Raw genomic sequence first — 19,134 nt, 5'->3', positions numbered from 1 at the left:
ACAGCTCCGTCCTCCCCCTCCAGTGCCCATTCTGTGACAAGCAGATAAGCAGGGCAATAAACAAGATCAGCTCTCTTGAAATGGAGTGCTTTAAGGAGAATGCATGATATGGGGTGCAATAATGAACACAATATGTTGTAAGACCCACGTGCTCAGCTGACATTCAAAGTCCTTGTGGTATAGGACTCTGAATTTTTCATAGCTCTCTCGTACTAAAAAGTACTAGAAAGATATAAAAAATACCATGGGAAATAATTCACTATTTAATCTAGCAAAACTTGTGAAATCAAAAGCAGAGGGGTAAATGTGAACAGGTACTTTCTGAATCCTGTTCACTAAGTAGTCTGGCAAGTTTGTTATCCTGGGGTTTGCTGTAATTTAGATTAGCTGGAGTCATGAAGATCTGAAGGAAACAACATTAAAACTACCTCAGCTTCTCAGTGCATTTCTGTCTGGAGTCCTCAAAGGGACAACTGCAGGCTTCATCCCACAGCCCCTGCCTGGAGGCTGTTGTTGCTCTCCCCATTACATCTCGGCTGAGAAACAAGAAACTTCCCAGGGTGTGTCAGTAAAACATACACAACATTTTGAAGGAGGGCAGTCAATCTGTTATGAAGTACGCAGTCAACATTTGTGTCACGAATAATGATGTTGGGCTGACAGAGAGATGTTGATACCATCAGGCCTGGAACAGATACCAACACAGTGATGCCGGCATGCTCAATTTGTCCATCCTGGGTGTTCTCTTGCTGGCAACTGAATACACAGTGGGCTCGCTGACTCTGGAAACAAGTTAGACATGCATGGTATGATCACAACAACAGGTTTCCCTAATTGTCCTGCTCCAGGCTGTAGTGATAAAGAGCAGGTACCCATGGACAACTGTGCTTACATCATTTATATAAATTATATTAGCTCTTTTCCCGTGTTTCGATCCTCCTTTCTTCACCCTAGTCTCCTCCCAAATAAACAAGACAACCCTAATTACTTTTTCCTTCTCAATCAAAGTCTGGCTACATCCAAATCCAAATTCTGTACTTCTGATTACTATATGTAGATATTCTTGACCTTGTATGACTCACCTTGAGTACTGTATGCAGTTTTGGGCACCACAATATAAAAAAGGCATTAAGATATAAGAGAGAGTCCAAAGGAGGGCAATAAGGATGGTGAATGGTCTGGAGGGGAAGCCTTGTGAGGAGTGGCTGAGGTCACTTGGTCTGTTCAACCCAGAGAAGAGGAGATTGAAGGAACACCTCATTGTGGTCTTCAACATCCTCGTAAGGGGAAAGAGAGGGGCAGGTACCGATCTCTTCAGTCTCATGACCAGTGACAGGACTTGAGGAAACAGCATGAAGCTGAGTTAGGGGAGGTTTAGGTTGGATATCAGGAAGAAGTTTTTCACTCAGAGGGTGATTGAGCACTGGAACGGGTTCCCAGGGAAGTGATCACAGCACCAAGCCTGACAGAGTTCAAGAAATGTTTGGACTATGCTCTCAGGCACACGGTGTGACTCTTGGAGTGTCCTGTGCAGGGGAAGGAGTTGGACTCAATGATCCTGATGGGTCCCTTCCTATTCAGTATAATCTATGATATTATGATTACTGGTACTCTTACGTAGGCACTGTAGGTCTTGCAAGATTCCACTCCTCAGAACATTCCCAACTCTCTCTTACAGTTATCTGTGAAGTCTGGCTATTGCACACTTCTAACCATCTGTGAAATCCATCCATTCCTCAAGGTGCTGTATGTAGCTTTTGTTGGAATCTCACATTGATATTCTGTCATGTCTGGCCATTGCTCATGTCATGCCTTGTGGTTTCTTATGACCTGTTCAGTCAGCTCAAAGGCAGGTCAGGGCATAGGCATCTGCTGGCAGATGTAAAAAATACTACATGATTTTCAGGCAACCTACAATGTCCACACCAGCTGTATGCTGCAAGAACCATGGACCAGTGCAAAAAAGTCTGGACAGAATTGGACTAATATCACCCTAGACCTTACAGAAGCTCTGACAAAGGCTCAGGTGCATTAGGACTCAAAGCCAGGTTGTATTTCTCAGCTGGGAGACTTTAGATGATAAATGGTTCCCTGCATCCATATATTGGCATGTCTGTCACAAAAGCTATTTATGCTACATAGATGCACAAAAATATTCACAACACAATGAGCCAACTATTTCACAGAGAAGAACATTTTGAATGGTGAAAGTGAAAATGTTCTGCCCCATTGCTGTTATGGTCTGACCAAGCATCCAGCCTTCTAAGCACAAATCACAGCATTGTGCCAAGGGCAAAGTCAGGCTTCCCTAATATCCATACTTCCTCTTCTTTTGGCTTTTTTGTAAAAGTGACAGACAAACTTTACTTGACAAAGAACACAAATTTTTGGTAGTGCAGTACTTTTAGAGTGAGGATGGTTTTCAGGAAGGACATCGACCTGTTGGTATGAGTCCAGAGGGGGACCATTAAGTTGATTAGAGGGATGGAGCACCACTCCTATCAGGACAGGCTGAGAGAATTAGGATTGTTCAGCCTGGAAAAGAGAAGGCTTCAGGGTGACCTAATTGCAGCCTTCTAGTACCTGAAGTGAGCCTGTGGGAAAGATGGAGAGGGACTTTTTACAAGGGCATGTAGTGACAGGACAAGGGGGAATGGCTTCAAACTTGAAGACAGTAGGTTTAGATAAGATATTAGGAAAAAATGCTTTGCTGTGAGGGTGGTGAGGCATTGGAAAAGGTTACTGAGAGCAGTTGTGGATGCCCCATCCCTGGAAGTGTTTAAGGGCAGATTGGATGGAACTCTGAGCAACCTGGTCTAGAGAAAGGTGCCCCTGTCCATGCCAGGGGGTTGGAAATAGATGATCTTTAAGGTTCCTTCCAACCCGGGCTATTCTCTTATTTTGTGATGGTTCTGTGGAGAGCACTGGCATACACACAGAACAACTCCCTCTCTTACTAACTTGGCACTAAACTTCAATCCAAATATGGGGGCTACTGCACCTTGCTAAGAAAGGAAATGCCCAGGTCATGCATGTGCGTAAGATGTGTGTAAGGAAGGCTAAATGTTCAGTGAGGAAATGTATCTTCCTTACAGATGAATCTCTGCATAACATCCACATGAAGCAAGAGGAGAGTGTTTCCTTTGCAACAGACATGTCACAGAAAGGGAATTCTCCCTTCCCAGTGCTGACTATTGCAAACCCCAAGAGCTGCTAGGGGCTCACCATTCAAAGTCAAACATCATCTAAGTCTCTTCCACAAAAAGAAAAAAAGAAATATTCTTTACTTTCTTAGTACAATCAGGGGAATTACAAAAGTAGTCAGTAGTGAAAGTGCAGCACTGTAGTTGCTGTGCTCTGCTCTGCTGACCAAGTCAGTCTTCAGAATGTCCCAAGCCTCACAACACTTGCTGATGTCCCAGATTGCCCTTGTGGTCAAAAGAATCAAGTCTGGGACAGGACTAATTCTACTGTAAAACCTGATATAGACAATCCAAGTGCTGGCTGTAGTTCTTCCCCCACACTTTTACCAACCATCTCAAGTGCCTTTTTTTGCACACTGGTCTCGCAGCCCTGCTCTGATATGCTCTGGAAGGCCCTGCAAACATCTCCACACTGTTTTTTCAAAAACACAAACTTCACTGCTACAAATGAAGTCTGAAAATGGCACAGCCAGAGCACTGGTGTCTGTGGAAGCAGAATTATTTCTTCACAATGAGTAAACAAGTTGTTACAAGCCAAATCAATTCCTTACTCCAGGGCTGGTCCTCCGTGCAACCCCAGCAGAGGCTTTGGCAAGGCTTCCCCACTAAGGTATCTGAACGAGAGTGCTCAAAGGGATTCCATTTAAGGCAGAGCAGGGATTTCATGCTTTTCCTCCAGCTCCTCAGACAGAACTCCTGCTTTTGAAGGCAGCCCCTATTCCCAGGGGCCACAGTGGGAACAAACCCTTGAGGAATGTGGTAACAGAGATAACATCTGAATGAGGAGACCTTCGCCAATAGATAATATACCAGGAAACACATTTGGCAACACTGGAAGTCTACCTCTACTTGAACTCTTTTGTATTGCCCTTACCCAATCCTTCTGTAAATGTTTTAATTAAGGATGTATTTTTCATATCTAAATATCTTCCTCCAAGACTGCATTTAAAGATACCTTGATGCACTTACTTTTCAGCTTAATTTCACTAAGTAGCTTCCTTCAAGACTTGCATCTTGAGAGGTAGCAAGTGCACAATTCACAAGCATTTTGGAGCTGCTGGATCTTTGTTTTCTGGGACAATTATATGCATTCACCATGCTGTGATGATGAAACACTTTTCACAACACCAGAAAATGGCTCAAAAGTTTCTTCTTATATTCAAAAACATAAGGAATGCTGGATCATTATGCATTTAGGATGATTCAGGCCAATGCAGATCTTAAAGGACTATGTCTGTGAAGGTGCCAGACAGGAACTCCCAGCTGTATGTCATAGAGGAAACTTTCAAGTAAGATTAAATAAATATTTACACTGATCCTCTTAAGATCTATCAATTTGTCCTTCTGATTGCTTTATCCTGGATATATCTTGGAGAAATACTGGAATTATATTTTCTACAGTGCACTTCTTTAGACTTTCATATCCAATTTTGTCTGAGTTACAAAACTCTCCTGTTGAACTGTCTCTTAATGGTCCAAGTCACACACACAGAGCACATCCTGAGTTCTGCCTTTGAATTGTAATGCCCAGTGGACATGGATTTTGGTAACATACTGTAAAATGGCCTCTATTCACTTCAAAAAAAAAGCACCTTCCAGCTCTGACACTATTTTGTTCAGACAAAAATCTGATGTATGCCTTTATAAATGAAAACAAATGAACAAACAAACATATTTGGAGCTCTGATCATATTTGAAACCTTTAAACAACTAGACTGATAGGAGCTTTCTAGAAAGACTTGCATGACCCAGTATATAGTTACCAAATCATAGAATTGCAGAATCATAAAATCAACTGGGTTGGAAAAGACCTCTGAGATCACCAAGTCCAACCCTTAATCCAACACTGCCATGGTTACTAGACCATGACACTTAGTGCCACATCCAATCTCATCTTAAAAACCTCTAGGGATGGTGAATTCACCACCTCCCTGGGCAGCCCATTCCAATATCTGATCACTCTCTCTGTAAAAAATTTCTTCCTAATATCCAACCTAAACTTCCCCTGGAAGAGCTTAAGATCATGCTCTCTTGTGCTACTGCTGGTTGCCTGGGAGATGAGACCAACCCCCCACCTGGCTACAACCTATTTTCAGGGAGTTGTAGAGAGTGATGAGATCTCCCATGAGCCTCCTCTTCTCCAGGCTGAACAACTCCAGCTCCCTCAGCCTCTCCTCATAGGAATTGTGCTCCAGTCCCTTCACCAGCCTCGTTGCTCTTCTCTGGACCTGCTCCAGCACCTCAATATCCTTCCTGAACTGAGGGGTCCAGAACTGGACACAGCACTCCAGGCGTGGCCTCACCAGTGCTGAGTACAGGGGAAGAATCACTTCCCTGGACCTGTTGACCACACTGTTCCTGATCCAGGCCAGGATGCCATTGGCCTTCTTGCCCACCTGGGCACACTGCTGGCTCATGTTCAGCTTTCTGTCAATCAGCACTCCCAGGTCCCTTTCTGCCTGGCTGCTCTCCAGCCACTCTGTCCCCAGCCTGTAGCACTGCAGGGGGTTGTTGTGGCCAAAGTGCAGGACCCGGCACTTGGCCTTGTTGAACCTCATCCTGTTGGAGTCAGACCATCTCTCCAGTTTGTCCAGCTCCCTCTGCAGAGCCCTCCTGTCTTCCAGCAGATCAACACTTGGTGTCATCTGCAAGTTGATCTGCAAATAATCTCTGTTTAAGCCATTCTCCAGAAAGCAACTCATAAATGTACTACTGATTAAGAATTCCTCTAAACTACTGCAGTTTGGGAATTTTAGCTGCAGGCCGCATCTGTTTTTCTAAATAGGTTTTTTAAATCTTTCACCTCATAACAGTTGTTGATTACATAACTACTAATCGCACAACCAAACAATAGTTGTCTCTGTTGAACTTCCAGGTAGATAACGAAAATAGGCAGATATAAGAAAGCCCATCTTCAAAGTCTTCTTTTCTACTAGGCATCTCCATTCAAAAGGTTTATCCTTTACTGACATTAATGTACTCTTTTTATGATAATAAGTGAAAATTGCTTCACAATTACTTCAAAAGCAGTAATTATGTTGTAGAAACAATGCCCAATTTCTACTTAGATTTGTTTACTTTTGTCTGGAGCCATTTTCATTATGGAAATGATATTGTCAGACTGTTGGCAGACTTCTGAAATAAAATGAGAAGGCTCATTTCTGTTACTATCAACTTCCATTTCACTTCCAAATATTTCACCATCTCCAGCAGCACATCGCGGAATTTCTCCAAGGGAAAAAGGTAGAATTTAATGACCAACATCATTTTTAGACAGCAAACAATTCCTACTATGTTAGGTTCCTTCTCTTTTTCAATCAGAAGAGTAAGTGTACTGTATAGAATTTTCAAATATAATACAGGTTAAAAAGAGTACTTACACAGAACACAGGAATATGGAATCATAGAATGATTTCAGTTGGAAGGGACCTTTAAAGATCATCAAGTCCAACTCTGCCATGGGTATGGATGTCTTTCAAACTGGAGAAGCCTTTTATAGATTGAGAATGCTATGTATCCATTTATGCATACCCACTCCTTGGAATACTCTGTATTTTTTTGTTTTTCTTCAACTCAAAATCACTGACTTTTCTACATAGCTTTTAAAATGGTGTAAATCCATTTATTTTATTTAATTGATTCTTTATTTACATCAAAAAGTTGGGATTCACTTTCCTTCTGTCAATTAAGTTGCTGTGTGAACATGTTTCACTAATCTAGTGTAAAGATCCCTCTTTGAAATACATGATACCACAAACAGTCACAATCTCTTAGGCTTCAATATGAAAAATTAGGAGCAAATTAGTTAATTAAAGCCTCTGCTTTAGTTCATAATGTCACAGAGAGCCAAGTCAGCATTTTAGTTTCTCTTCTTCTTCCTCTTTCTTCTTTTGCACACTCTCCTTTATGTACCCCTGCTCATTCTTCCTAGCTCCTCCAAACACCTACCAACCTCCTCCCAAACACACCTCAAAAAGTCCCCAAGGCTTCACAAGCTTGGAGAAAAAAGGAATTCTACTGAATGTTAAGGAACAAGTGCCCAACGCAGTAAAGGTTTTATGATTTTGTACAATTATCTTCATCCTAAAACTCCACAAACCTTCCTCTCCTTTTTATCCCGTGAGTTAGGCATATCCCTCCATACAACAGGCACAAAGATCTTCACATATCCCCTTGCAAACAGCTGCCTCTAAAATTGCCAAGTGGATTCACAATTCAAATAGACTAAGCATTCTAGTTTTTCCAGCCAAACAGCAGCTGGTCTAACCAAAATAATACTTTTCCTTGTAAACTTTGCCTCACTTATGGCTAACACATTTTGCATTTGGCCAGCTAGCAGTTAGTGGTGTCTAGCAATGTTGATAAGGTCTCCTAGCCATTAGTCATTCTTTTGCTTGACACAAGTACACTAACTACAATTAAATGAACTGTATTTGATTATTTTCCTCTTGGCTATTCATGGGCAGTCCTAGTTTTTTCTCACAAAGTATACATATCAAGAAAAAATATTTTCTCATAATTTTTTCTTACTTCTGATATTAGTTGTACTTACAAATGATCACCAACTTGTGCTCATTTGGAGATTACTCATATCTAAAAATATTTGTATTTCTTTGATACTGTATTAACCAACCTGCAAGTCACCTCCTCTGAATTATTTGGTACTTTCACAATGAAACCTTCCAAGTAGTCCATAGTTCTAGCTCAAGTGACTCTCTACTGTAAATTGATGTTTTTCTGTATGAATATGATGCTATATTGTGGCTGGATTCGTTTATTGTAAGTAAGTGTATTCATTGGCAAAACAGTTGTTACAGTGACTGGAGTTGGTGGAGCATTAAAATATATAACCTCAACTCTGGTTTGATCATGTGGATAGAGCTGCATCATATTAAAGGAATCAGACCTGTGATCCTGGCAGTATTCCAGACACTTCTCATCAGTTTGAAACTCATGCTACATGCTGTTGTCTGACATGAGGTGCTAAAGGTCTATGTAGAGTGCTTTTAAGTCAGAAAGTAACCCTTTAAACTTACAGAATATCATTGTAGTTCTTATGGCTGAAATTATTCAGTACATTTTTTTTTTTACTTTTTATGTTTCTTCAGTGACACACTTGAGCATATTGATGACTGAAACAGCATATACAAAATAGCAGCAAACATGCATGAGTTAATTTAGCATAAGAAAACATATGTCTCATTAAGGTAAAGAGCATATGCTTTAAATTATCATAGCCACATTAATTGTATCGGTCTTTTTGAGATCCAGATTTATTCTAAAATGTTTTTAGTTGTTCACCAATTCAGTGTAAATAAGTAGGTAAAAGATGAATTAACATTTTGATCTATTTATGGAAGAAATTCAAAATAAGAAAATACATACAGTGATTATTATACAGATCAGATGCAGTTGTTTCTTCTACTACAGACATAATTTATTATTAATACTTTAACATGTCCTGGTCTAAATTCAGAAAAAAAATATATAATGTCACAGATATATCCTCATCTCATAGTACTGTTACAAAATATATACACCAATTAGCAACATTGATATTGTTAGTAATACAATAGTAACAGGTATAATGTTACTATATATATATATATATGTATCATGAAGAGGGAAACATAGACAATAAATGTATATTTGCACTTCACTTTTTCTGAACTCCTCCATGGAGTGCATATCTTTAAATTATTCATCACGGACTCACACAGAAACCCGGATGCTGGTGGCACAGTGCAGTGTAACCAAGAAGAAGAATATTAGTGACAGTGCTCTGTGTCCACATTGGCATCATATGAGAAAAACAGCCTTTCTTCTAGATCAGAATACTCGCTGCTATTTCCTCAACACACAGCTTTCAGTTTGGTATAGTAAGGATTTTTAACCCTAGGGCTGTTGTCTTGATGGGCCCACGGAATGTGATGTCTTACTGTACTGCCTGAAATCCCAAGCATCGCCTTTCCCACTGACCAGCACTCCACCAGTCTCTAATCAAAATCAAATTTAACACCAGAGCATGCCAAGGACATATTTCTGGACTGAGCCTTGTAAAGAAGCAGGATAATACTCTCTTGGTTCTTCAGAGGCACAAAAAAAAAAAAAAAAAAAAAAAAAAAGCCCAAACCTGAGCATCCTCAGGTCTTGTCCTCTTGTACACCATATCTTAGCAGATGTCACTCCAGACAACACAGTGACTTTCTGAGAGGCCAAGTTTTCTACCTAGCCCTGCCTGGGAAGTTCTTACCATCCTTTCTGAAGGTAGCTTGTTTACTCTTTCTTGTGGTTCCTCTGACTTTCATACTCCTTGAGAGTGCTGAGCAATTTCCCCTTCTCTTTCAGCTTGTGCAGTCTTTGCAAAGGAATGTGTAGCTGAGAACACAGCATACATTCTGATAGTCTCTTCTGTAGTGAGTGAACATGACAGAGAGAAAGAACTATAACACCCAAGATGTTAAATTAATCTGTAATAGCCTATACATCTTTTGAGTGTGTTAAATGCATGTTGCTGTGCACCCATGCAGATCTATATGCATGGGTATGAAACAATTCATCTTGCAGCTAGCCCACATGCCTGTGACCAGTGCTGCCTATCAGTTTTGTTTGTCTCTTTGCTAGCTGTTCACTGAAGGAGAACTCTAGACTGAAAAAAGGTGACTTGCTTCAACTCCACCATGGTCTCCATAATCCAAAATGACAAAAATACAAATAATAACGATAATAAAGGAGACCCTACTGTTTAAAATTCCTGAAATGAAAGGAAATGAAAATTTGATGTACTGGCTTGTTGTGGTACCGTACCAGATTTATATTATTTTAACTGCAGGTGTAGACTAGCAATCACAACAGTTGTCACTTGGTGGAGCTAGTTTACTCTGCAAATGGAATATGCCTTCTGAGTGGCTTACCGAAAAGCTCACCAAGTCAGGATTTTTAAATAACAGATAGAAGAAAGAAAGATGGGAATCAGGGTACTTAAATATTTTGAGAAATCAAAATTTTTACAATTTTTCTCTTAGTTACTCTGGCATAGCCTTACCAGCTGAGGGAACAGTCATTACCTTTCACTGGAATAGGACAGAAATGTGGTAGAGATGCATTTGGTAATTTATGTGGAAACGTGTAAGGTGCAACCAAAAGCTGTCACTTTTTGGTTTTGCACAATTTAAAGAAGTTCAGATTGTTGATGCTAAACTGAGACATCTTTTTACTGATTATATATTTTTAAACATATCTACCATTTTTCCATCTCTCTCTTAATTTCTCTTAAGACAAGTGAGAAAGGACCAGAAGTACTTACCATTTAAAATACAGAACATCCTAAGAAGAAAAAATGAGAAGATGCTGAACTGTAAACACTTTCTCTACGCTATGTTGACATTAGCAATAATTTCCCGTGTTTCTTTCTTTTCCTGACCACGTGTATGAGGCAATTTAATCAAATAAATGTTATTAGTAAAAGCTCCTCTGGCTTCTGATTTTGTGTTACATTTATTATAATTGGTCTAACAGAGCTCAGGGAACTTGCATCACTCTCTGCCATCTTGATCTTCAGTGAGGGATCATAGAGTCATAGAATGGTCTGAGTCAAAAGGGGCCCCAAAGATCATTTATTTCCAACCCCCCTGACATGGCCAGGGACACCTTCCTCTAGACTGGGTTGTTCAGAACTCCATCTGTCCTGGCCTTAAACACTCACAGGGATGAGGCATTCATAACTTCTCTCAACAACCTTTTCCAAAGTATATGTCCTCTCTACCACTTTGGTATCTTCTCATTACATATTTTTTCTCTGTATTGAATTGCTCCAAACCAACAAGATAAGGCTAGATGACAGATCTACTTCTATGGATCTGTCCTGACTGGCATACAAACAAAGCCTTACCAGTTCTTTCCATACCTTTTTTAGACCTGTCAGATCTCACACATTGGGACTATCAATTGGCTCCAACCTACTATTTTTCTTCAAAGAATATTGAAAGGAAGAAGAGAGCTCTTGGTCAGTGACCTCACATGTCAGAAAAGGTTGTCTGGTTCCGTCTGCAGTCTGTTGGGTACATCTTACAAGCAAGATAGAGAAGTCAGAATCCCCCACCAGAGCACTAGGGGACTGCAATTTAGTGCCCACTTGGAAGGTCATCCTCTTCCATGACACACTGGATCAGATGATGGTCATGATTTTCATGTTCTTAAGATATTGGCAAGCCTGGCACACAGTCTGGTTGTAAAAGGTGCTATCCTATCGTTCAAAAAGGTGAGAAAGAACAGGAACTACTTGTGTTACAGCTTTTAGATATGAAGTTTAAGTACAAAAACATATTGGACATTATTAAGTTCTACATTTGATTTCCTAAACAGTTAATTTACCCAATTATTTCTGCATAAATCCCTCTCTTTTAAGGCAGATGAGCACATGATCATAAAAACAAATTATATGTGATGAGCAATTTAGTTTTTTAGTGTGGGGAGCAACAGGACTTTTATGGAGAATTATAAATGACAGCATTATACCTGTCAAGGAAAGTAAATATAACAAGTGAAAATTATATCCATATGTAAACAACACACCATATTCTATAGAAAAGCAGAATTAAGTTACGGATAAAAATCAGCAAATATCAAACAGGAAAAATGGGACTATGTGAAAAGGAGTGACTTTCCCATGCATTGAAGGACAGCATTGTCTCTCTTAATGCTAGAAGATGGAGTTGGGGCAAGATGAAAACAGATCATTGCTTCTGCATACCTGGAATAGCTGGAAATAGCTGTGATGGCCCAGGCTAGGTAGGAATTAGTATTTTCAACCAGCAAGCTGATGTCTTTACTCTCCTGTCATGTGTGGCTGGAGCTGAGAACAGGGTTGGGATCTCTGTCCAGGACAGAAGGAACAGCCCCACAGTTGGCCATGGAGGGCAGGAAGCTCATAGAGTTGCTGTTCAGGCTGGAGAGGTCTCCTATTTGTCCTAGGTCAGTTTAGGCTCTTCCACATTTCTGGGGAAGGTATTTGTGTCTTGGTGGCAATTTCAGAATTAAGTTTGTTAAAGGGGGAGTGGTGAACTATGTTCTCATGTGGTCCCATGGAGGTGAACACATCAGGACCTGGTTCAGACTGTCTCTGTGTCTCTTAGATGCAGTAATCGGATGGGGTCAGTGGTGTCAGGTTGTATTGAGTTTGGGGTTCAGGTGGGCTCATCTGTTGGACTTGATGATCTTAGAGGCCTTTTCCAGCCTCAGTGATCCTATGACCCTGTGTCACTCTCTTCTCCCAGGTAACAAACAACAACTCAACAGGAGATGGCTTCAAGTTGCACTAGGGGGGGATTAGATTGGACAATAGGTAAAATTTCTTCACTGAAAGGGTGGTCAGGCATTGGAACAAGCTGTCCAGGGAAGTGGAATCACCAAGCCTGGAGGAGGCAAAAACCATGTATATGTAGCACTTTGGGATATAGATTAGTGATGGACTTGGCAGTGCTGGGTTAACAGTTGGATTCAATGATCTTAGAGGTATTTTGCAACCTTAGTAATTCTAAGATCAAAGGGCAGGAGAGCTCAGAATGGCTGTGTGCACCAGACTTCAACCTGACTTTGGAAGTTCTCTAAAACCCATGAAATAACGAAATGTGGCAGCCACTCCTTTCCCTAACTCTCCTGATACACCTGCCCATACCAGTCATCTTGACCAAGTAGGCCAAGTGCAAACCTTGTTGGCCCCAGGGAGGGCACAAGGGTGTTTCTTCTAGTCAGTGTGCTGCCAGATCCTTGCCTCCAGGCTGTTCAGGAACTTAGTAGGAGCCTCAGCTCCTGGAAACCAGAGCCTGCATCCTGACCCAGGGCCAGCCTCCTACTGAGCAGCCAGGTGGGCGCTGGCCTGGGGCTGAGAGAAGAGCTCACTGGTGCCCACCACAAACATCAACCCTCATCTTAGCTCTGAGGGACGACCAGAGAGGAGGCAGCAAATTCTGGGGCTGTGACAGGTATTTGAAGTCTATTCTTGTGTCCAAAGGGTCTATCTGGTATTTAGAAGATAGTAAATGGACATTTTATGATCTTTATGGCATGACTTCAGCATCCTTTCAGAAGATTTAGAGTCCACATTAAACCTAGTATTCAGTGGAGTTCCTTAGCTTGTGAAGTCTTAGACAGTTTTCCCAGGGTTTTTGCATAGTTACAAAATTTTAGACTTCCTCTCTCAAAGAAGTGCAAAACAAGATTTTTAGCTGGACTACCCCCCTTTTTTTTTTTGGTTTTGTTTTGATGGCTCTCACACCCTCTTTTCTAAACGTTTATCATTGTTATTGCCCTCAAGACAGTATTTTGCATTTTCCAATCAGTGAATCCTCTTTAAACTGAACATTCAGGATTCCTGTGGCGTAGAAGTTTCCTGTTTTTCACTTTAGGCTCTCCGGTACTTTTTGCTACTGGTTTGGGCAAAGCTGCTCTCTTTAATCTACAATCTCCCTAGCAAAACTTGTGAAATCAAATGACTGAGGAGGCAGAAGGATAAATATAAGTAGGTAATTTGTAAAGTCTGGCAAGCTCCTTGATTTGAGGTTTGCTGTTGTTTAGATTAGCTGGATTTTTCTTCTTTCTGTGACTTCTGCAGTTTTGACAAAGTACTTTGGGAAAGAAAGTAGTTGAAAGAGAAGCTTTCAGTTGAGCTCCTGTAGTTATTTTATCAGGAATGGCAGAGATAATGCTATGTGTCCCCATTCTGCTGCAGAGGTGGGGTCATTGGAGTTTGGAGCTTGTTTGACAGTTTCTGGTACAGAGGCCAGGTGACAAGGAAGGAGAGAGGGAGCCTTGCTAGGGAGATAAGCTTCATTAGATCCTGTGGTCGTATTTCCAAAACCAGTTTTCACTTTGTTCCAGCTGAAGGTGTTAGTTTCTAAGTTTTCATGCCTGTACTGTGGTCCCAGGATAAACTGCAACACTATATCTGAGGAATATAGCCTGAGTCGTAGAATCAGAAAAGTTGCTGGAAAGAAGAATGAAGGAATGTTCTTACAAAATATCTAATTTAGTTGGAAAACCATCTTTGTCTCTAAACCAGTTTGAAATGCAATCTTCCAAATGGCCCAATGTGCATTTGCAAATGAAGAGCCAAAGGAAACAACTACCTGAGCTCTCAATGCACTTCTCTGCCCAGACTCCTCAAAGGGACAAGCTCAGCCTGTCTGCATGGCCCAGTTACAGAGCTTGTAACTGACGCTTGTGTTGTGAATATGATACGATTTTCAGGCAGCAAAAATTCCTACCTCCCTCACCCATGTCCTCACCAGCTGGGTGCAGTTCACCAGGCAGTGCAGTTCAAGGTAGACCGTGCAGAACCAGGCTAAACCCACCCTGCCCCTTACAAGCAATCCTGGTGCATCCAGATTCACAGCCAGGCAGTATTTCTCAGCAGAGACATTTTAGACGACAAAGGGCTCCCTGCATCTATTCATCAGTGTGTCTGTCACACAAGCTACCACTTATTGCCTAGGTGCAAAATCAACATTCACAGCATAATACACCATCTTTTCCATGTGGGAAGAGTCCTGACATTTTAAACAACAGAGTTGCCAACACTCTGCCCTGCTTTACAGCTGGCAGGGTTTGACCAGGTACCCAGTGTGCTAGGCATGCAATATAGCCTGCTGTCACAAAATCGGGGCTCAGTAAAAACAACTTTATTTTGTATCTTCATTTGTGTCTGTGATTTGGGCTGGTTGGAACATGATGTTTCAAACTGGGTTGGCTAGAAAGTTGGTTTTCCAAAAAAATTAGGATGTTTGGAAAAAGCCAGTTCCTTTAAGGTTTTGCCCCCTTACCCCGGCTCTGTGCAGAGTAAAACTGGTGAAAAAGGCCAAAGTTCTCTCACTTTTTGTTAGACAAACATATCACTTCTCAATGCTGTTAATCTCACTTTAGTAAAAAAATAGATGTTTCACTCAGAAAGATCTCCACTGAAATATATTTTGGGGATGGTTGGCTGATGCAAGTAAGACTTTTTTCTACATCCACTTGATTTTTGAACAGCTTTAAGGCCTGAACCCAAACACATCATCATCAGTTAGATCATTTCTTTAAACTAGACAAACCTTAAGCTATACCTTATCTCTCTGCTTAGTTGTAACTGGTTGTAGTTGTCATTTATTGGTTACCATATTTGCACTTAAAAATCACTAAAATACTGATGCTCCAATGCAGAAGCAGAAGGAAACACTTCTGTATTAGAGAAGGCATTTCACATGAGGATATACACAGAGAAAGGAAAGAGATATTTTTTTTTCAACCTCTCCTTTCAAGAAGTGGAATTACAGAAAGAGCTTCAAGTCTTGGGTCTTATTATTAGTCACCAGTTAGTTTGAATTATGCAAAAGTTATTTCACCCAGTGGGTGCTGACGCCTAAAGTCTATTCTGACACAGTTTTATCTCTGAGGCCTCTCACTGGGTAGCTGCCTCTGGCTCTCTAGCCTGCCCACCTGTTTGGTTTCCCACAAGTGGGTCTGAAGTGACAGTGTCAAAAAACCAGGGAAATTCAGTACAAATCACTCAGCACCCATTTCAGGCACATGATGGATGCTTAGAGGGAAGACAACAAGCAGATTTCCTAATACGACAATATTACATCAACTTCTAAAGTTAGCGTCAAGTGAATCAAAGCTCAGAACATGCTCTTATGTTCAGTGATAGACTACTTCAAATCTGGTCCAAGAATAATGCAGTCCTGAGCTATCCCACAGCTTGCAAAAGCAAAGAACACCAAGGTTTTCATAACTGACCCTTAACTCATGCAACAGAAAAAATCTGCACCCTCTCACAAAGAACATAAGTTTTTGCAGTACTTTTATAGTGACAGCAGTTTCCAGTCTATGGAGAGCACTGGCATCCACCCAGAACAACTCTCCTTCTTACAAGACCTTGGCACCTGACCTCCAATCCAAGGGCATCAGATACCACCACTACCTGAAAAAGAAAATACCCAGGAGTCAGCGTGTGCATATAGGTGATGTATAGGAGTGAAAATCAAGTGGCTAGTGCAGACAGGTGTTCCGTCTTACTGATCAAACTCTCTGCTTAAAATACACTTCAGGAAGGAGGAGAGCTTCATCTGCAACGGACAGAAATGTCAACAGTTGAGAGGGGCTCACTTTACTTTGCAGAAGTCAAACATCTTGACTCTGAGGAAGGCAAACATCTCCTAAGACTCTTCTGAAGCCCAGCAAAAGGGAAAAAAATATCCTACTTACTTCCTTTATGAAAATGAAAATATTACTGGGATCAGTCTCCCGGCGCTGTGGATGGATAAAAGTGCGGCATCACAGCTCATGAAAGCAATTCTGAAACCTGGCTTATTAGTCCAGCCTCTTGTCCTGGCCAAGACACCTCTGTTGTCTTGACATCTCCTTGTTAAAATCCTTATTACCACCTTATTTTTCACCATAAAAAAAGAAATGGATATTGTGAGGTTTATTTTGAAGTTGAAACACTGTCATCATGCCCAGTTCGGGAAAAAACATGTGTGGGAATAATGGAGCGTAGGTGCGTTCAACTGTCTGGAGCCAAGGCTAGAGGCAAATCAGATCAGCTCAGCTAGAAATGTGACAAGGTGTAATTAACATTAGATGATTACTTAATTTCACTACTGATTTTATTAATAGAACTTGAAATAAAAATTAAATTAGGAAGAATCCCGCACCTCACACCCTGAATAGTCTCCGTGTGTCCTTTCTGCCCTGAGTTCAGACCTGCAGCAATACCATGGTGACAGAGTTGGAGACAGAGTGCCTCTCTAACAGCTCCAGGCTCATGGAGCTGCATGCCTGCTGGCTGCTAGAAGCATGTAGTTATTTCACCACAGATACTCCCAGCCCAATGTGTTCCCATGTCCTCAGTGCAGGGCAGCCCGGGACTTGAAGCTGTTCTTGGCTCCCAAAATGAACCGTCAGCCCCAAAAGACCTTTGATTCAAAGGGCAATCAGTGCTTCATTTTTCAGGGCTTTAAGGATATAGCCTGGAAATGGATCAACCTAGTTTGTTTTTTTAGCCCTGTGTTGAGTGCAAAGTTGTGCATATGCAAAGAGTTTGCAGGAAGCTCAAACCCCTCTACTTCTGACCAAAACAGCTTCCTTCCCCCATAATCTCTCATTTCTTCTATGGATCTTGACAGCAATATTCACAGCTTACAAACTCTGGTGATAGGAGACAAGTGAATGTGATTTTAAGACCATCAGATGCTCATTTTAATACTACAGACTCCTGACAAAGAACACCTTGCTCCTGAGCTTTGTACACAGGCTTCAGAGGCAGCAGACCTGTCCCTGTTGCTACTGCCCATTTCATTCAAGCAGACCTTTGTGACCATCATACCATCTTTGTAGTTCCTGATCCGGTGAGTAGAAATCTGTTCTGGTGCCCTTCGTCCCATCTCTGGTGTCAGCAGAACTTCCAGGGAAGGCTCAGGCCTCTGGATTACATTCCTTCTCCATGCATGCTGCACGGGAATGTAGGACTAATGTCAGGACCTGCCTTCACAGAGCATTAACAGGAGCTGAGGGCCTGTTTGTCCTCCTGCACTGCAAGGGCTGGGGTACCGGAAAAGAGAGATGTTCATGGTTATGAATCTTGCAGGCTCTTCGCTGCTCACATTCATTGATTCTGACCTGCTTCACCAAGATGTGCTGTTTTTAAAGTGTGGATTATGTTTCTGTGTCATAATTGCCAAACACTTTCTTGTGCCTTTTGTGAAAGCAACTGACAGTACCTGTGATCTCTCCTACACTTCACCAAGATCATAGTCTGGATCTCACCTTTTGCCATTATCTATAGCTCTGACTTCAAGGGGCACAAGATTTGGCCTCTCAGACCCATTAATTATTTCCAGCTTTGTTTTTTAAATATGACTGCACAGAACTCAACTTACTTCACTTTTCATCAAGTAATGGTCCCAGAGCATGCTGCCTAAGCATGCAGTAGGTGGTCAGAACCACGATCTTCGGCAAAGCTGCAAAGCCCATTACCTGCAGCTCTCACAACTCCTGTCTTACACCTTTAGCAAGCACTGATCCAAAGTGCAAGGTTAGCTTACCCTTTGCCCTTTTCCAAGAAGGCTAATTCTGGAGAAAGAATTCTAATCTAAAGCCAGCATGCATTTTTTTCACCATGAGAAAACAAATCTAGGATTATCTGGACCATGAGAGCCTCTGTGCACGCTGTATTGTTCATGGGCACACATTTTTTCCTGATCTTTCTCTTCCTCCAATACTGTTGTTTTATTTTTCTTTCTTTTTTTCCTTCTTTGTTTTCTTTTTCTGTCTTTCTTTCTTTTTCTTTCTTTTTTTCCTTCTTTGTTTTCTTTTTCTTTATTTATTTATTTTTCTTTCTTTCTTTTTCTTTCTTTTGCTTTCTTTTTTTCTCTCTTTTCTTTCTTTCTTTTTTTCTTTTCTTCTTTCTTTCTTTCTCTTTCTCTCTTTCTTTTTTTTTCTTTCTTTTATTCTTTTTTTTCCAGCCCTAGCCAACTCCTACTGCAACTTTATATACACACTAAGGTATGCTAAGCTTTCATTTCCATTTTAAACATTACAACAGGTAGTGAAGCTTTCTGCCTCTATAGCTATCCCAGCAAAGACAACTTCTTCCCCTTTTTGCTCCTACCTCTGATCAGGGATATAAAGACCTTGCAGCTAATATAATATATCATATCTTTTTTTCCCTTTAAATACTACTTTCATCTGGATTTTGCAAAACCGCTTTTATTTCTCATAACTAGAGCATTTCTGTTCAGAGAGATACTGCTTAAAGCTACCCCCATACCAACTCAGGTAGTCTCTTGCAAATTCAAATTCCAGTGGCATTTGCGAAATGACTTATTTGGGGTTTTGCTTTTGATTTGCTGATGTCCTTCTCTAATATTTTACAGTGTTTTCCAAATACAGTCCA

The sequence above is a fragment of the Manacus vitellinus genome, unplaced genomic scaffold (assembly GCF_001715985.3).
Source record: "Manacus vitellinus isolate BGI_N305 unplaced genomic scaffold, ASM171598v3 scaffold_3_pilon, whole genome shotgun sequence".
Taxonomy (NCBI): Eukaryota; Metazoa; Chordata; class Aves; order Passeriformes; family Pipridae; genus Manacus; species Manacus vitellinus.
Note: the sequence above shows the minus strand (reverse complement) of the source record.